This window comes from Haematobia irritans, chromosome 1 (assembly GCF_050003625.1).
Source record: "Haematobia irritans isolate KBUSLIRL chromosome 1, ASM5000362v1, whole genome shotgun sequence".
Lineage (NCBI taxonomy): Eukaryota > Metazoa > Arthropoda > Insecta > Diptera > Muscidae > Haematobia > Haematobia irritans.
This window is the reverse complement of record NC_134397.1, coordinates 184,864,065-184,880,149: the sequence shown is the minus strand read 5'-3', so window position 1 is coordinate 184,880,149 and position 16,085 is coordinate 184,864,065. Positions and strand designations below refer to the sequence as shown.

The window sequence follows — 16,085 nt, the reverse complement described above, 5'->3', positions numbered from 1 at the left end:
CCGCGAGCGCAAAGGGAAAATTTTTTTTATGTTATTTTCACATGTCCATGTTCTTAAAAGCCTTATGGCGTTTTCTTTTCTTGTAAAAAATGCACACTTTTTTGCATTTTGCCCGGAAAATGTACTCTTTAGGTTCTTTTCTAAAAAAACAGGCAAAAGTGCGAAAAGGCTTCGAATTCTGTTGTGAAAATAGCGCCACGCATAGAGGCAAATTACGGGCATTTTCAGCACTGCCAACAAACGAGAGTGCTGCAATTACCCTGTTTCCTTCTTTGAATTCTTTTCTGCCCGCTGAAATGATAGCATTTTTTTAGGTTGCTGGTAACATTTTAAAAATGCGCATTCTGTACAGACAAAATGAAGGCAAAGCACTTTTTTCAGAAAAGAAAACACCATTAGTTTATTCCCAACAAACACAAGGATGAGCATTTTTCAACATTATTTTAAATGGGCTTGGAAAATGCTTGCTTTCAACAAATTTTCCAATAGGTTTGAAGCATTAAAATGAAATTTAGTTTGAAAAGTTGTTTCTAATATGTTGAGAAATTTTTGCTAAAGCTGAGTACTATGTTCAGTTTTCAAGCTGAAAACTAGCTTATTTTCACGGTTACTTTTTTTAATCAATTAATTTCGAAATATTAAATGGATCGCAATCAATACATTGGATCTTTTCCATCCATAATTTGAAGAGACTTGATAAAAATGTTATCGTCTTCATATATATTTTTGCACTTTTAATTTAGTGTTTTGGTGAAAAACTTGAACATAGTACTCACCTTAACGTGTTGAATTCTACTGTTGAGGGTAATGTCTGTTTTTTGCTGAGAACTCGATTTTCTCAACAATTTCCCAAATTGAATTCTAATCTAATTATTTGAAAAAATGTTTGAAAGTGTAGTGAATATAAGCATTTCTCCAATGCTTGTGTTTATTGGGTTCTTTTTTTCTATGAAACTTATTTCAATATTTTGACATATCCCAATAAACACAAACGTTTGAAAAATGCTAAATTTAAACAATTTTTCAAACATTTTTTCAAAGGATTAGGGTAATATTCAAGTTGAGAAATTGTTGAGAAAATCGCGCTCTCAACAAAAAACAGACATTACCCTCAACAGTGAAATTCAACACATTAGCAATAATATTTCAAGTGTTATCCTCAAATTGAAATGCATCGCTACTCAATAATTTGTCCAACAATTTTCGATGAGAGTCAAATTCAAAATTAACATCGTTGCAAATACTTTTCAACCTAAATTTGTATGAATGATATCCCCACTTCAAATTGAAAGTCAAAGCCTAAATTCTATGAATTTTGTATAATTTATTCATTTTTATCAAAATAAAATATATAATAATACACTACACTACATAATACACTACAATACCAATTGATAAATAATAATCTTATTAAACATATCAACAAATAAGAAAAAAACAAAAACTTTAAATATCTTAAACATTATTAGTAAACACGTTTGCATTGATAATTCGATTTCCTTCCTTTTGGTGTCATAAAACAGCATTAAAATTTATTAACATGCGGGCAATTTGAAATTAGGAACGTACTGGACCGCGTGTTAGAATTGATTTCCAGCAGAAGGAATTCAAAAAATATCCATTTTAAACTGATAATAGCATACGAATTAAACTGACGATGTGATGCACATTTTCATCCAGAAGTTGTTGATTTCAACAATTTGTTGTTTTTAACAATTTTAATTGGTTGCACTTATAATGTTTCTGGAAACTTTTTCTTGTCGATAAGCCACTCATTTTTCATTGGTCAGCTTCTTATTGTTTGCAAGAATGTAGCATTCAAAGATTTTAGTTTTCTGCAAAGAGATTTAAATTTAGTGACTTCTTTAAAGTGTTGATTTAATTTTTCATATTGACGTACCAATTATTATAAACTATTTGAAGCAGTTCCAGTTAATTTTCATTGGTCAGCTTTTTAATGTTTTCAAGAACGTAGAATCCATAATTTTAGTTTTCTGCAAAGAGATATACATTTAGTGACTTCCTTAAAGTTTTATTTCATTTTTTTATTTTCACTTACCTATTTTTATAAACTATTTGTTTATTTGTCTAAAATTTTCCATTTTTTTAATTTCTTGCAATTGACCACGAACTTCGTTGCAAAAATAAGTATTGAAAACCACATGGTTTTTTCGTTGCATTTTAGGGTAGTGTTTTGTCAAAGTTTTCTCATATTATCTTCAACACCTTTTCAAAGATTTCATCAACATTTTGACAAATTGGAAGTAATTCGCAAACAATTTGAAGATGTATTGAAGATGACCTATTTCAAGTCAAGTTGAATTTATGTTGAAAATTATATTTACCCTCAAGGCCGGTATGCACCTCTAGCGAAATTTTCGGTAGCAAATATTTATTTAAGTCTACAACAAAAAAAAAACAGGGCTGTGTACACAAATTTTAAACCAGCTAATCGGTTTTAAAAATTGTTAATATATGTTCCAAATATTCCTCAAATAAATTGTTTATTATTTACAGACCTTTTAAAACTTTTACGCACACAATGATTGTAATAAATTAAATGTTTGCTGCCAAAATATGCTTTTGACAACCCTGCTATTTTCATTAGAGGTGCGTACCAGCTTACGAAATTGAACGCTACCGAAAATTTCGTTAGCATAAATAGCAATGCATTTCTTATGGGAATGAAATTTTTCGCTAGAGGTGCATACCGGCCTTCAAACTGAAAAGTTGTTGCATTTGAAAAACGCTCATCCTGTGTTTATTGGGATATTTTGAATAGGGTATGTTATTCGGGGTATATTCCAAATTAGGTGGGTTCACATTCTAATATTAACGTGTTTTGGAGGAAAACTTGTGTTTTGAACTTGTTTTTTAAGGTTGAGTTACATGCCATGCGTTAATGCGTCCGTTGATTGAAGAGTTGAATTTTCTCTTTGAAAGTTAGAGTGCATCAAACTGAAAAATATCAACCCTTCCATCAACGCACGGATTAACGCATGATATGTAACTCAACCTTTAGTGAAAAATACGAACATAGTACTCACCTATAATGCCAACTTAATACTGGCCTTTATGCGCTTTACAGATTATCAGTTATTCCGGACGACAGTGCTCGTGTCGAACATATCCCATATATTGTGCACATTATAAGTTAATTCCGAAGGCATAATCGATCCCATAAACACCCTGCCAACATTTTTGGAATTTGACGACACTTCTGAGAATCTCCACCACGTCGAAAACAATCGTATACGATATCAAAAACTCGTCGGAAAAGCGCCGTCACTATTGAGAAGTTGTACCACGCAAAAGTTACTACAAAAAGGTTTCGCATGAGTGCAATTATTAGGTGCCTTTATAGATCAATTTAGAACGACGCCAATAAGGGACCCTCCAAACAATCAGAAAAAGTGCATTTTAAGATAGTTGTAAAAGAATCATTGTGGTCGAGTAAAACACGTTTGTTTAGATATTTATAAATTTGTATAAACATTTACAAATTCTTAAAAATATAACATTTATACCACTATCACATTACATTTTAAATAATTTTTGGCATTAATGATGATGTTGAGTTACAAGTAGCGAGTTACATGTTGCAGCGTCTATCAACTAGTGTTTTTATTTGATGGAAGCAGCATGTCTGTAAAATATCTGAAAAACAATCACTTTATTCCATTTGGAAAATCAAAAATTGTTCACCAATATACCTTTCGCAATTTTAAGCGTATAATCTATGTTTTCAGAACTTTATTTTCGTTTTTATTTAATTAAAATATAACAAGCTGGTTGCGCTTGGCGTTTCACAAAAAATAAAATCGTAGTAGGGATGGCAAAATACTTTCAGGTACTTTTTGATGTACCTTTTCATGATGGTTGAAGTGACATTTACGAGTCTGTGGTAACGATGAGGATGAAATGGAACTTTGAAATGCTGGCAGGGCATGCATCAGTATCGATTATGCCTTCGGACTTATAATGTGCACAATATATGGGATATGTTCGACACGAGCACTGTCGTCCGGAATAACTGATACTCTGTAAAGCGCATTACAGACTAGCAATTATTCCGGACGGAATGTCGGTGTTTGTAAAGAATCTTACAGTGTGTCGGATCGATACGACTTGTCGGCGATGACTAAATAATCGGTAAATGTGTTATCGATCCCATAAACATGCAGCCGTGCAGACAATTACGCGCCGTGCAGACTATAAGTTTATCCGGACGACAGTGCCCGTGTCGAACATATCCCATATATTGGCTACATTATAAGTTAAGTCTGATGGCATAATCGATACTGCTGCATGTTTATGGTATCGATAACACCCCTGCCAACATTTTTTGAATGACGGCGCTTCTGAGAATCCCCACCACGTCGAAAACAATCGTATACGACCTCCAAAACTCGTCGGAAAGGCGCCGTCACTATTGAGAAATTGTACCACGCCAAGTTACTACAAAAAAGTATCGCATGAGTGCAATTATTAGGTGCCTTTTTTAATAAATTTAGAACGACGCCAATAAGAGCCCCTTCAAACAATCAGAAAAAGTGAATTTTAAGATAGTTGTAGTCACGTAAAACACGATTGTTTAGATGTTTATTAATTTGATTAAACATTTATAAATTCTTATAAATATAACATTTATACCACTATCACAACACATTTAACATAATTTTTTTCATTAGTGATAGAATGATGTTCATTTACAAGTGGCAAATTACATGTTGCAGCGTCTATCAGCCAGTGTTTTTATTCTTGATGGAGGCAGCGTGTATGTAAAACATCTGAAAAACAATCACTTCATTCCATTTGGAAAGTCAAAAAATGTTCACCAATATACCTTTTACAATTTTAAGCGAAATAACTATGTTTTCAGCACCTCATTATCGTTTTTATTTAAATAAATAAAAAGCTAGTTGCGCTTGATGCTTCACAAAATATAAAATGGCTCTTGTAACAATAGTGATGGCAAAAACTTTCATGTACATTTCATACTTTTTCATACGCTTCCCCATCACAGTTGGCGATTGTTGCAGTGTCACTTACGAGTCTGTGGTAGCGATGAGGATGAAATGGAACTGTGAAATGCTGGCAGGGACACTTACCGATTATTTAGCTATTTACTTTCAGATTGTACACGTAAACCAAATTATTTATTAAGGTTGAGGAAACAAGGTAGAACCAATTTCATGATATGTTTGATATTTTTCGATCATTTATCTCGAGTGGTCTCAAAGCATTAATGATGTTAGTTTAACTTTATTATTATCGCCAATAGAGAATACCAAAATTGCCTTTGAAACAGGTAAAATCACCCAAAAATACTTTAATAATATGTATGTGCTATTTTGAGTGCATGTTCAGAAATGAACTTTTCCAATAGGCCGGTATGCACCTCTAGCGAAATTTTCGGTAGCAAAAATTTATTTAAGTCTACAACAAAAAAACAGGACTGTGTACACAAATTTTAAACCAGCTAAACGCTTTTAAAAATTGTTAATATATATTCCAAATATTCCTCAAATAAATTGTTTATTATTTACAGACCTTTTAAAACTTTTACGCACACAATAATTGTAATAAATTAAATGTTTGCTGCCAAAATATGCTTTTGACAACACTGTTATTTTCATTAGAGGTGCGTACCAACTTACGAAATTGAACGCTACCGAAAATTTCGTTAGCATGAATAGCAATGCATTTCTTATGGGAATGAAATTTTTCGCTAGAGGTGCATACCGGCCTAATGAGCGAAAGATTAGGCTAATATTCAACAACGACCTTTATTGCGATTTGCCTGCAATGTAAGTGCGACATCTTGTTATACACATCGTTGGCTGTATTCAGTAGAGTTAACTTGGTAGTACTTTTATATTGGTTTGTTGGTTACTGTCTTTGCTAATGTGATATCAGAGTTGTATGGGAAAGAGGCACCATTTAGCAAGAAACATACCCGCTCGTCAAGATGGCAGAGAGTAGGAAATACAAGAGAACGAAACTGTTTCGCTTAACTGTGTCAGTAGATGGCAGTCATGAGTAACATTTCTCTAATATCATGCAGTTTTTTGTCGTCGTTTCTCTTAAATAAAGGGTGATTCTTTTGAGGTTAGGATTTTCATGCATTAGTATTTGACAGATCACGTGGGATTTCAGACATGGTGTCAAAGAGAAAGATGCTCAGTATGCTTTGACATTTCATCATGAATAGACTTACTAACGAGCAACGCTTGCAAATCATTGAATTTTATTACCAAAATCAGTGGCAGAAAATCCGCTTTTTTATCGACAAATTTTGTTCAGCGATGAGGCTCATTTCTGGTTGAATGGCTACGTAAATAAGCAAAATTGCCGCATTTGGAGTGAAGAGCAACCAGAAGCCGTTCAAGAACTGCCCATGCATCCCGAAAAATGCACTGTTTGGTGTGGTTTGTACGCTGGTGGAATCATTGGACCGTATTTTTTCAAAGATGCTGTTGGACGCAACGTTACGGTGAATGGCGATCGCTATCGTTCGATGCTAACAAACTTTTTGTTGCCAAAAATGGAAGAACTGAACTTGGTTGACATGTGGTTTCAACAAGATGGCGCTACATGCCACACAGCTCGCGATTCTATGGCCATTTTGAGGGAAAACTTCGGAGAACAATTCATCTCAAGAAATGGACCGGTAAGTTGGCCACCAAGATCATGCGATTTGACGCCTTTAGACTATTTTTTGTGGGGCTACGTCAAGTCTAAAGTCTACAGAAATAAGCCAGCAACTATTCCAGCTTTGGAAGACAACATTTCCGAAGAAATTCGGGCTATTCCGGCCGAAATGCTCGAAAAAGTTGCCCAAAATTGGACTTTCCGAATGGACCACCTAAGACGCAGCCGCGGTCAACATTTAAATGAAATTATCTTCAAAAAGTAAATGTCATGGACCAATCTAACGTTTCAAATAAAGAACCGATGAGATTTTGCAAACTTTATGCGTTTTTTTTTAAAAAAAAAAGTTATCAAGCTCTTAACAAATCACCCTTTATCATACAGTTTGTCACCCAGTTTTGTTCTCCTCCGGACTTTCGAAACTTAAGGAGAATAGGATTTAGAAGCTACTTTCTGTAGTAAAAATTATTCTTTTTTATACATGTTTTTATGCTATAATATTTGAAATCATAACTGCCGATGCATTTATAACCAATTTATTCGACCGAAACAGTTTGTCAGTCTGGGTGGATTTTTAAGTGGTACATTGTTAGGGGTAAAACATATATGTCTACATTTTATAAAGTGAAACAATTCTGGCATGAATTTGGAGAAAAACAAGTAAGTAAAGTCTAAAGTCCAACAACATTTTTGATACCTACAAATTTGTTGGGAGCTACATAAAGGTTTACATTCCCATATACAAATATTTAAATCAGAACCGATTTGGAGAAACGTTTTAAAACTTCTACAAAATCTCTAGGCTTTAAATTTAAATCGACTAACGCCCTGAAACGAAACACAACTAAGTAAAAATAAGTATACACGGCCGCAAGTTCGGTCAGGCCGAATCTTATGTACCGTTCACCATGGATTGCGTAGAAACTTCTACGAAAGAATGTCATCCACATTCGAATTACTTGGGTTGTGGTATCTTAAAACTTCTTAACATCGTTTTCTAAATTGTGAGTTAGTCCATACGTGGTATATAAATATTAGACAAAAAAGTTATGTATAGGTAAGTCTACAAATAATTACGAATCGATATGGACTTTTTGCACGATACGTAGAGAGGCAGAATTGAAATATGGGGATAGCTTATGTGGGGGCTATATACAATTATGAACTTGATATGGACCAATTTTTGTGTGATTGGGGTCGATTTATCTGAGGGCTATATATAACCATAGACCGATATGGACCTAGTTAGGCATGGTTGTTAACGACCATGTTTTTATTATTCAACATAGTTCCCTTCAAGAGCGATACAACGATTATAACGACCTTCCAATTTTTTGATACCATTTTGGTAGTACTCCTTCGGTTTTGCCTCAAAATAGGCGCCAGTTTCGGCGATCACCTCTTCATTGCAGCCAAAGTTTTTCCTTGCGAGCATCCTTTTGAAGTCTGAGAACAAGAAAAAGTCGCTGGGGCCAGATTTGGAAGAATAGGGTGGGTGGGGAACCAATTTGAAGCCCAATTCATGAATTTTTGCCATCGTTCTCAATGACTTGTGGAACGGTGCGTTGTCTTGGTGGAACAACACTTTTTTCTTCTTCATATGGGGCCGTTTTGCTGCGATTTCGACCTTCAAACGCTCCAATAACGCCATATAATAGTCACTATTGATGGTTTTTTCCCTTCTCAAGATAATCGATAAAATTATTCCATGCGCATCCCAAAAAACAGAGGCCATTACTTTGCCAGCGGACTTTTGAGTCTTTCCACGCTTCGGAGACGGTTCACCGGTCGCTGTCCACTCAGCCGACTGTCGATTGGACTCAGGAGTGTAGTGATGGAGCCATGTTTCATCCATTGTCACATATCGACGGAAAAACTCGGGGTGTATTACGAGTTAACAGCTGCAAACACCGCTCAGAATCATCAACACGTTGTTGTTTTTGGTCAAATTTGAGCTCGCGCGGCACCCATTTTGCACAGAGCTTCCGCATATCCAAATATTGATGAATGATATGGCCAACACGTTCCTTTGATATCTTTAAGGCCTCTGCTATCTCGATCAACTTCATTTTACGGTCATTCAAAATCATTTTGTGGATTTTTTTTATGTTTTCGTCGGTAACCACCGCTTTCGGGCGTCCACTGCGTTCACCGTCCTTCGTGCTCATTTCACCACGCTTGAATTTTGCATACCAATCAATTATTGCTGATTTCCCTGGGGCAGAGTCCGAAAACTCATTATCAAGCCAAGTTTTTGCTTCCACCGTATTTTTTCCCTTCAGAAAACAGTATTTTATCAAAATATGAAATTCCTTTTTTCCATTTTTTTCATAATAACAAAAGTTGCTTCACAGAAGACGCTCTATCTCACAAACTAATTGACTTACAGACGTCAAATTTTGACACGAATCAATTGAAGGTTATAAAAATAATATGCATTTAATACTAGCGACGCCATCTATGTGTCAGACCGGGGACTTATCAGCCAACCTGTCATACTAGCCTAATGTACCAAATTTCAACTGATTCGGATGAAATTTGCTCTTCCTAGAGGCTCCAAACCAAATCTCGGGATCGGTTTATATGGGGGCTATATATTATTATGGACTAATATGGACCACTTTTGGCATGGTTGTTAAATATCATATACTACCACCACGTACCAAATTTCAAGCAGATCGGATGAATTTTGCTTCTCCATAAGGCACCGGAAGTCAAATCTGGGGATCGGTCTATATGGGAGCTATATATAATTATGGACTGATATGAACCAACTCCTGCATGGTTGTTGGATACAATATACTAACATCACGTACCAAATTTCAACCGAATCGGATGAATTTTGCTCTTCCAAGGGGCTCCGGAGGTCAAATCTGGGGATCGGTTTATATGAGGCCTATATATAATTATGGACCGATTTCGAACAATTTTTGCATGGGTGTTTGAGGCCATATATTACACCACGTACCAAATTTGAACTGAATCAGATGAATTTTGGTCTTCCAAGAGGCTCCGGAGGTCAAATCTGGTGATCAGTTTATATGAAGGCTATATATAATTATGGACCGATGTGGACCAATTTTTGCATGGTCATTAGAGACCATATACTAGCACCATGTACCAAATTTCAGCCGGATCGGATGAAATTTGCTTCTCTTAGAGGCTCCGAAAGCCAATTCGGGGGATCGGTTTATATATACTTATGAACCGATGTGAACCAAGTTTTGCATGGTCATTAGAGACCATATACTAACACCATGCACCAAATTTCAGCCGGATCGGATGAAATTTGCTTCTCTTAGAGGCTCCGCAAGCCAAATCGGGGGATCGGTTTATATGGGGGCTATATCTAATTATGGACCGATGTGGACCAATTTTTGCTGATTGTTAGAGACCATATATTAACACCATGTACCAAATTTCAACCAGATCGGATGAAATTTGCTTCTCTTAGAGGATTCGCAAGCCAAATTTGGGGGTCCGTTTATATGGGGACTATACGTAAAAGTGGACCGATATGGCCTATTTGCAATACCATCCGACCTACATCAATAACAACTACTTGTGTCAAGTTTCAAGTCGATAGCTTGTTTCGTTCGGAAGTTAGCGTGATTTCAACAGACGGACAGACAGACGGACATGCTCAGATCGACTCAGAATTTCACCACGACCCAGAATATATATACTTTATGGGGTCTTAGAGCAATATTTCGATGTGTTACATACGGAATGACAAATTTAATATACCCCTATGTGGAGGGTATAAAAATATGGGAAATATAAAGCTGAAGTCATTTTATTGCACAAAAGTGCATTTATGGTTTATTTGTGCTCCTTAGCAGTGGTCAATTGTCGCAACAGTGTCTAAATCTTCTGTGGAAAGTATGGGGACATCTTCGCTGACGTTGTTCCATTTTTGCCTAAATCAGAAGAATATATGGCGCTTTATTTAAATCTGACCCGATTTCAATATAATATATGAAATTTTCTGCCATATTTCCACAAATTAGGCGTATATATGGAAGCTATATCCAAATCGATACCAAAATCTTAATTCTAATCTCAGTGCAAAATTTCAAGTAAATCGAAATGAAAATAAGGTCTCCAGTTGTTATATGAATCTAAATCGGACGAAAGATATATATGGGAGATATATCTAAATCTAAACCGATTTGAACGAAATTTGACCATCCATTGTTCTCTTTGAGCAAAATTTGAAGGAAATGAATGCAAAATTCTGGCCTCTAGGGCCAATTAAATCCATATCGGGCAAAAAATATATATTGGAACCGATTTCATCCAAGTTTAGCAACCATTGGTAGAATGTCAGTTCTACTCTCTGTGCAAAATTTCACATAATTCGGAGTAAAGCTTTGGCCTCTGTGATCATATATAGTCTAAATCGGTCGAAAGATACAGTGCTGTTCAAAACATTTGCAACCGCATTCCCTGTTGAAAATAAACCGTAATTATAATAAAACTAAAAATATTAAAACCAAACTTTTAATGGGAGCTATATCTAAATCTGTACCGATTTAGCTGATATTTTGCAAGTTTTTCGAGACTCATAAAATATTGTATGTATGGAATTTGAAGAAGATCGGTTGATAAACACGCCAATTATACGAACGGACTTAAACTGCGACCTGTACTTTGCACACAAAAATACATGAACAGACTGACGGACAGACAGGACATATAATTCAAGACGATCGCGTTTAGGGGGATTTTTAGGGGTAACATTTATCTGGGGGAATTTTTGGGGTACAAACATATCTTAGACCTTATATAGTGGAGCAATTCTCAACCAAATTCGGAACAATTCTGGCATGAATTATGAGAAAAAAGATACGGTAGTCAACCCAAGTTCCTAAATATAAGGAAGTATGCAATTGCATTATTTTCGATATCTTTTTCAAACGTTTCTGTTGAAAGGGCATTTTTAATATTTGACACAATTAAAAACAAATGAAACAAGTATATACAGCACTAAGTTCGGCCGGGCCGAATCTTAAATACCCACACACAAAGAAAATTTCATTAAAATTGAGCCAATGAAAATTTATCATTGATATAACGAAACATTTTCATTAATACAATGAAAATATTCGTTAATAGAACGAAATGTTACGTTGAGTAACAGAAAATTCGTCATAATAACGAAACATTTCATTGTATTAACGAATTTGTTTCGTTAGCTCACTTTTAATGACACATTTCGTTAATATAACGAAACTTTTTCTATCAGTGCACCACCATGAAGCAAATATTAGGGTTTCCTTTGAAATTTCAGGAGGGCTTGAGGATTTGAGGACACTTCCCGAAGATAAATTTAAAGATTTCACCTATGAGGACTATATCAGATTCTGGATTTATAAGAACCATTTTTGTTTGAGTTTTAGAGGAATCATTAACATCTCTTGTAAGTGTGCAAGAAAATTATAAAATAACGTCTTGATTTGAAATCTTAAATCTGTAGAAGTAAAATCTGGAAAGTTTACATTGAGTTTCAAGCAATTTATATGATCAGTGCGCCTTCTACACCCTCAAGAAGTGAAGTCGGTCTATATGGAGGCATTACCAAATGGACCGATAAAAACTTAATCCGATACACTTTTTTGTGAGCCTAAAATACCAGAATATTTACAATTTCAGGCAAATCAGATAAAAACTACGGTTTCTAGAAACCCAAGGAGTTAAATCAGGAGATCGTTCTTATGGGGGCTATACTAAAATATGGACCGATACTCACCGTTTTCGGCACACCTCTTTATGACCCGAAAATACCTCTAGATTTCCAATTTCAGGCAAATAGGATAAAAACTTCGGATTATAGAAGCCCAAGAAGTAAAATCGGGAAATCGGTCTATATGGGGGCTATACCAAAATATGGACCGATACTCACCATTTTCGGCACACCTCTTTATGGTCTTAAAATACCTCTAGATTTCCAATTTCAGACAAATTGGATAAAAACTACGGTTTCTATAAGCCCAAGACCCCAAATCGGGAGGTTGTTTTATATGGGGACCCTACCAAAACATGGACCGATACTCACAATTTTTGACACATGTATTTGTGGTCCTACAATACCTCTAGATTTCCAATTTCAGGTGAATTGAATAAAAACTGCGGTTTCTATAAGCCCAAGAAGTAAAATCGAGAGATCGGCCTATATGGGGGCTATACCAAAACATTGCCTGCAGACAAAAGACGAGTTTATGCAAAATTTCAGCACGATTGCTTCATTATTGAAGACTGTAGCGTGATTACAACAGACAGACAGACAGACAGACAGACAGACGGACAGACGGATATCGTTATATCGTCTTAGAATTTCTCCCTGATCAAGAATATATATACTTTATATAGTCGGAAATCGATATTTCGATGTGTTATAAACGGAATGACAAACTTATTATACCCCCGTCACCATTCTATGGTGGTGGGTATAAAAACCGTATTTTAACTTTACATATGAAAGTATTTTAAGAGTTAAATTTTCATTAAATAATTGGTCTTATAATTTCTCGTCTACAGTTTTGGCGAATAACTTTAATTTTTGTTCATTTTTTTTTATTTCTATTATTTATACTTTATAACCCGTTTTTTAAAATTAATTTAAATGATTTATACATTGAACTATTTTTTTTTGCCTGCTTTCCTCAGAGACGAAATTTTAGAAAAACGAAATTCCCTTTTGTTATAAAGTATTTTCTAAAAGAACAAATAAACCCGAATTTGTGACAAGTGTTGTAATGATTTCATCTAATGATTTTTGTCTACTTCAAAAGAAAATTTTTTATGCATCAAAAGAAAATCTAATTTGTCTAAATTTTGTTCCTCAGAAAAGAAACCACTTCTTTCAGTATATATATTTGTGTTAAAATTAAATTTTAAAGTGTATCACTGCAGGATTTTTTCACGAAATTTGGGACCCCTTTTTGTACTATTTATATTCTTAAATTTCTTGGGGGTTTTTGAAAAAAGTCTAGACCAATTGTGATGTCCGTAATGAAGATCACATTATTTTATTTATTTACATTTTCCTTTTTTGTTTTGCCCATTCTTTGAGTTAAGTTTACGACACGTTACGCACACTAATTGAATGAGTAACATTCACAATAACACACTCGAATTTCATACCCAGTACGAAAACGTACCGCACGGGAATAAGATTGGTCCTAACGGACTGGAATATGGTAAGGGTACCTTTAGTGAAATCTTGAACAAACCCATCTTTCACTTGGTTTCACGTTGCGGAAAAAGACACATCAGCCCCTGGACAAAAATTAGAAAAAAAAGTGAAGTATATATTTGAACTGATAGTGTGTTTTGTGGGTGATAATACTTAAGGAAATTAATAAAGGATTGGTGAAGTAAAAAAGGTAAGCATTTGCTGAATAATTAATGTAGGAAATTGTGACGATGGATTGAAATGGAATTGATTGGCAATTTGTGAGGACAAGCCACGTTTTTATGTAAAACATGTCTCAGCTTCAATCCATTAGTGATACATACATTTTACAATAGTTTTTGAGGTTAGGTTTTACGGTGGAAAAGAATGTTTGTTGTTCACGTTTAATAATACTTAACAGATTGTATACAAATGTCCTTTAAATTATTAAGAAAATGCTGTAAAAGTGTGTTCACATATGTTCACATATGTTCATATTTGAAATAAATGAAAATCATTGTAAAATGTATGATAAATATTCATTTTGGCATTAGGATTTAATCAGAGTTCAGTGAGACATGCATTTCGAATTACACTGTAAAAAAAGGCTAACTGCAATGTTTCATTATTTCCACTATGTAATTTCTCTTTAATTTCATTACTAATGGAAACTAATTTTTGTGTTCCCAAATGTATCAATGTCCATAATGATAGGCAACTCATAATCATCTACAGTTTGGAAACTATTAGAGCGTAGACATAACCCGATTCGACTCAGTGGTGGTGATGCTAGCTGTACTCACCACGTGTTTGAGACAACACAGACACAGGGGTATGAATTCTTATGGTTGGCGAATTCAATAGTGGAGAGAGTTAAATATCCAGAGAAGGGAAAACAAACAAAGAAAAGAAGAAAAAGAAAAACATTTGTTCGCAGAAATTGGAAAAATTCCAGGTAAAGATGTCGTTGTCCATTTTTGTAATTGTCCCAACGTGTTAATTAACAAAATATAAAATATTTGACCTGAGTACCTTTGATATAACAACTTCTGTTGGAATATCGAAGGTGCTCAACAAATTTCTCTGAAAATCCACAAAAAATCTGAAAATTAATATGTAAAACATGTAAAATACAGAAAAAAAAAGAAATTCACATGATATACAAAAAGAATCAACTTAATACTGTAAACCGTTAAACTACACTCCGAAAAATATACTTACCTGTCTGAAAAATATACTTACCAATAAATACTACAAAAAATTTGAAAATTCAAATATAAAACAAAAATATGCGAATACATTAAAAAAAAATCATATCAAAAAAAAAAAAAATGTGAGATGATTTAAAACAAAACTAGAAAACTACAAACCGTATAACTACATTGTAAAAAAATATACAAATTACCAAATTCAACCAAAAACCAATAAAGCTACTATATGAATAATTTCTAAAACTACTTGTATATAAATAAAACGATTTGTTATAAGTGTAACAATTTTTAAATTATTGGATTAAAAATATCTAAAAATTTGTTAAAAAAATAAGATATTTAACTTTATAAAATTTAACATAAAAAGTTTGCTTAAAATCTTTACTGAACCCGTATATAAAAAAAAAACTGCAGAAAATTTGTTAAAATATTTGACTATTAATCTTTAATATTTCAATTTTGTTAAAAAAAAAAAATATATAAATTTTATTTTTTTGAAATTATTATTTAATCTGAATATCATAAATATAACATAAATGTAATTATAAAAATTTAAAACATTTTCTAACGTCATATTCAAATTTAAAATTTATTAAATTAATTTTAAAAAAATTATATAGGAATTTAAATGTATATATATATAATAATTATAAAATAAGAAAAATAAACTATATCTAAGAATGTAAATGTTTAAGAAAAAGAATCAAAATGAGTTAGAAATCATTTAAAAAAGGCTGAAATGTAACGGTCGTTAGGATACGATAGATGTACATTTGGGATATTTCCAAATTTTAATTGGCACAAGAAATATCACGGATGACAGAAATGTCATATGGGGAGGGCTTGCAAAGGAGACACAACATCTTTGTCTCACTTTGGAAATCCAATACATTTGAATTTTTAAACTCTTCAAGAAAATAAAACCTGGCATGAAAAAGCATAACCGTCAATAGCCACATCCCATCCCTGAACTAACTGGTTGAGAGAATCACCCATACCATTTCACTCATTGAGAGAAAATACCGAAAAACCATCAGAGCTGT

At 33.9% G+C, this 16,085-nt stretch overlaps 1 long non-coding RNA gene across 1 annotated transcript; it reads left to right on the top strand.

The window, feature by feature from the left end:
* Positions 1-13,685: 13,685 nt before the first annotated feature.
* LOC142242946 (uncharacterized) lies at positions 13,686-15,028 on the top strand. Its single transcript, XR_012724265.1, has 2 exons — positions 13,686-14,042; positions 14,546-15,028. It is a non-coding gene; the product is annotated as an uncharacterized LOC142242946 (long non-coding RNA).
* Positions 15,029-16,085: the final 1,057 nt, after the last annotated feature.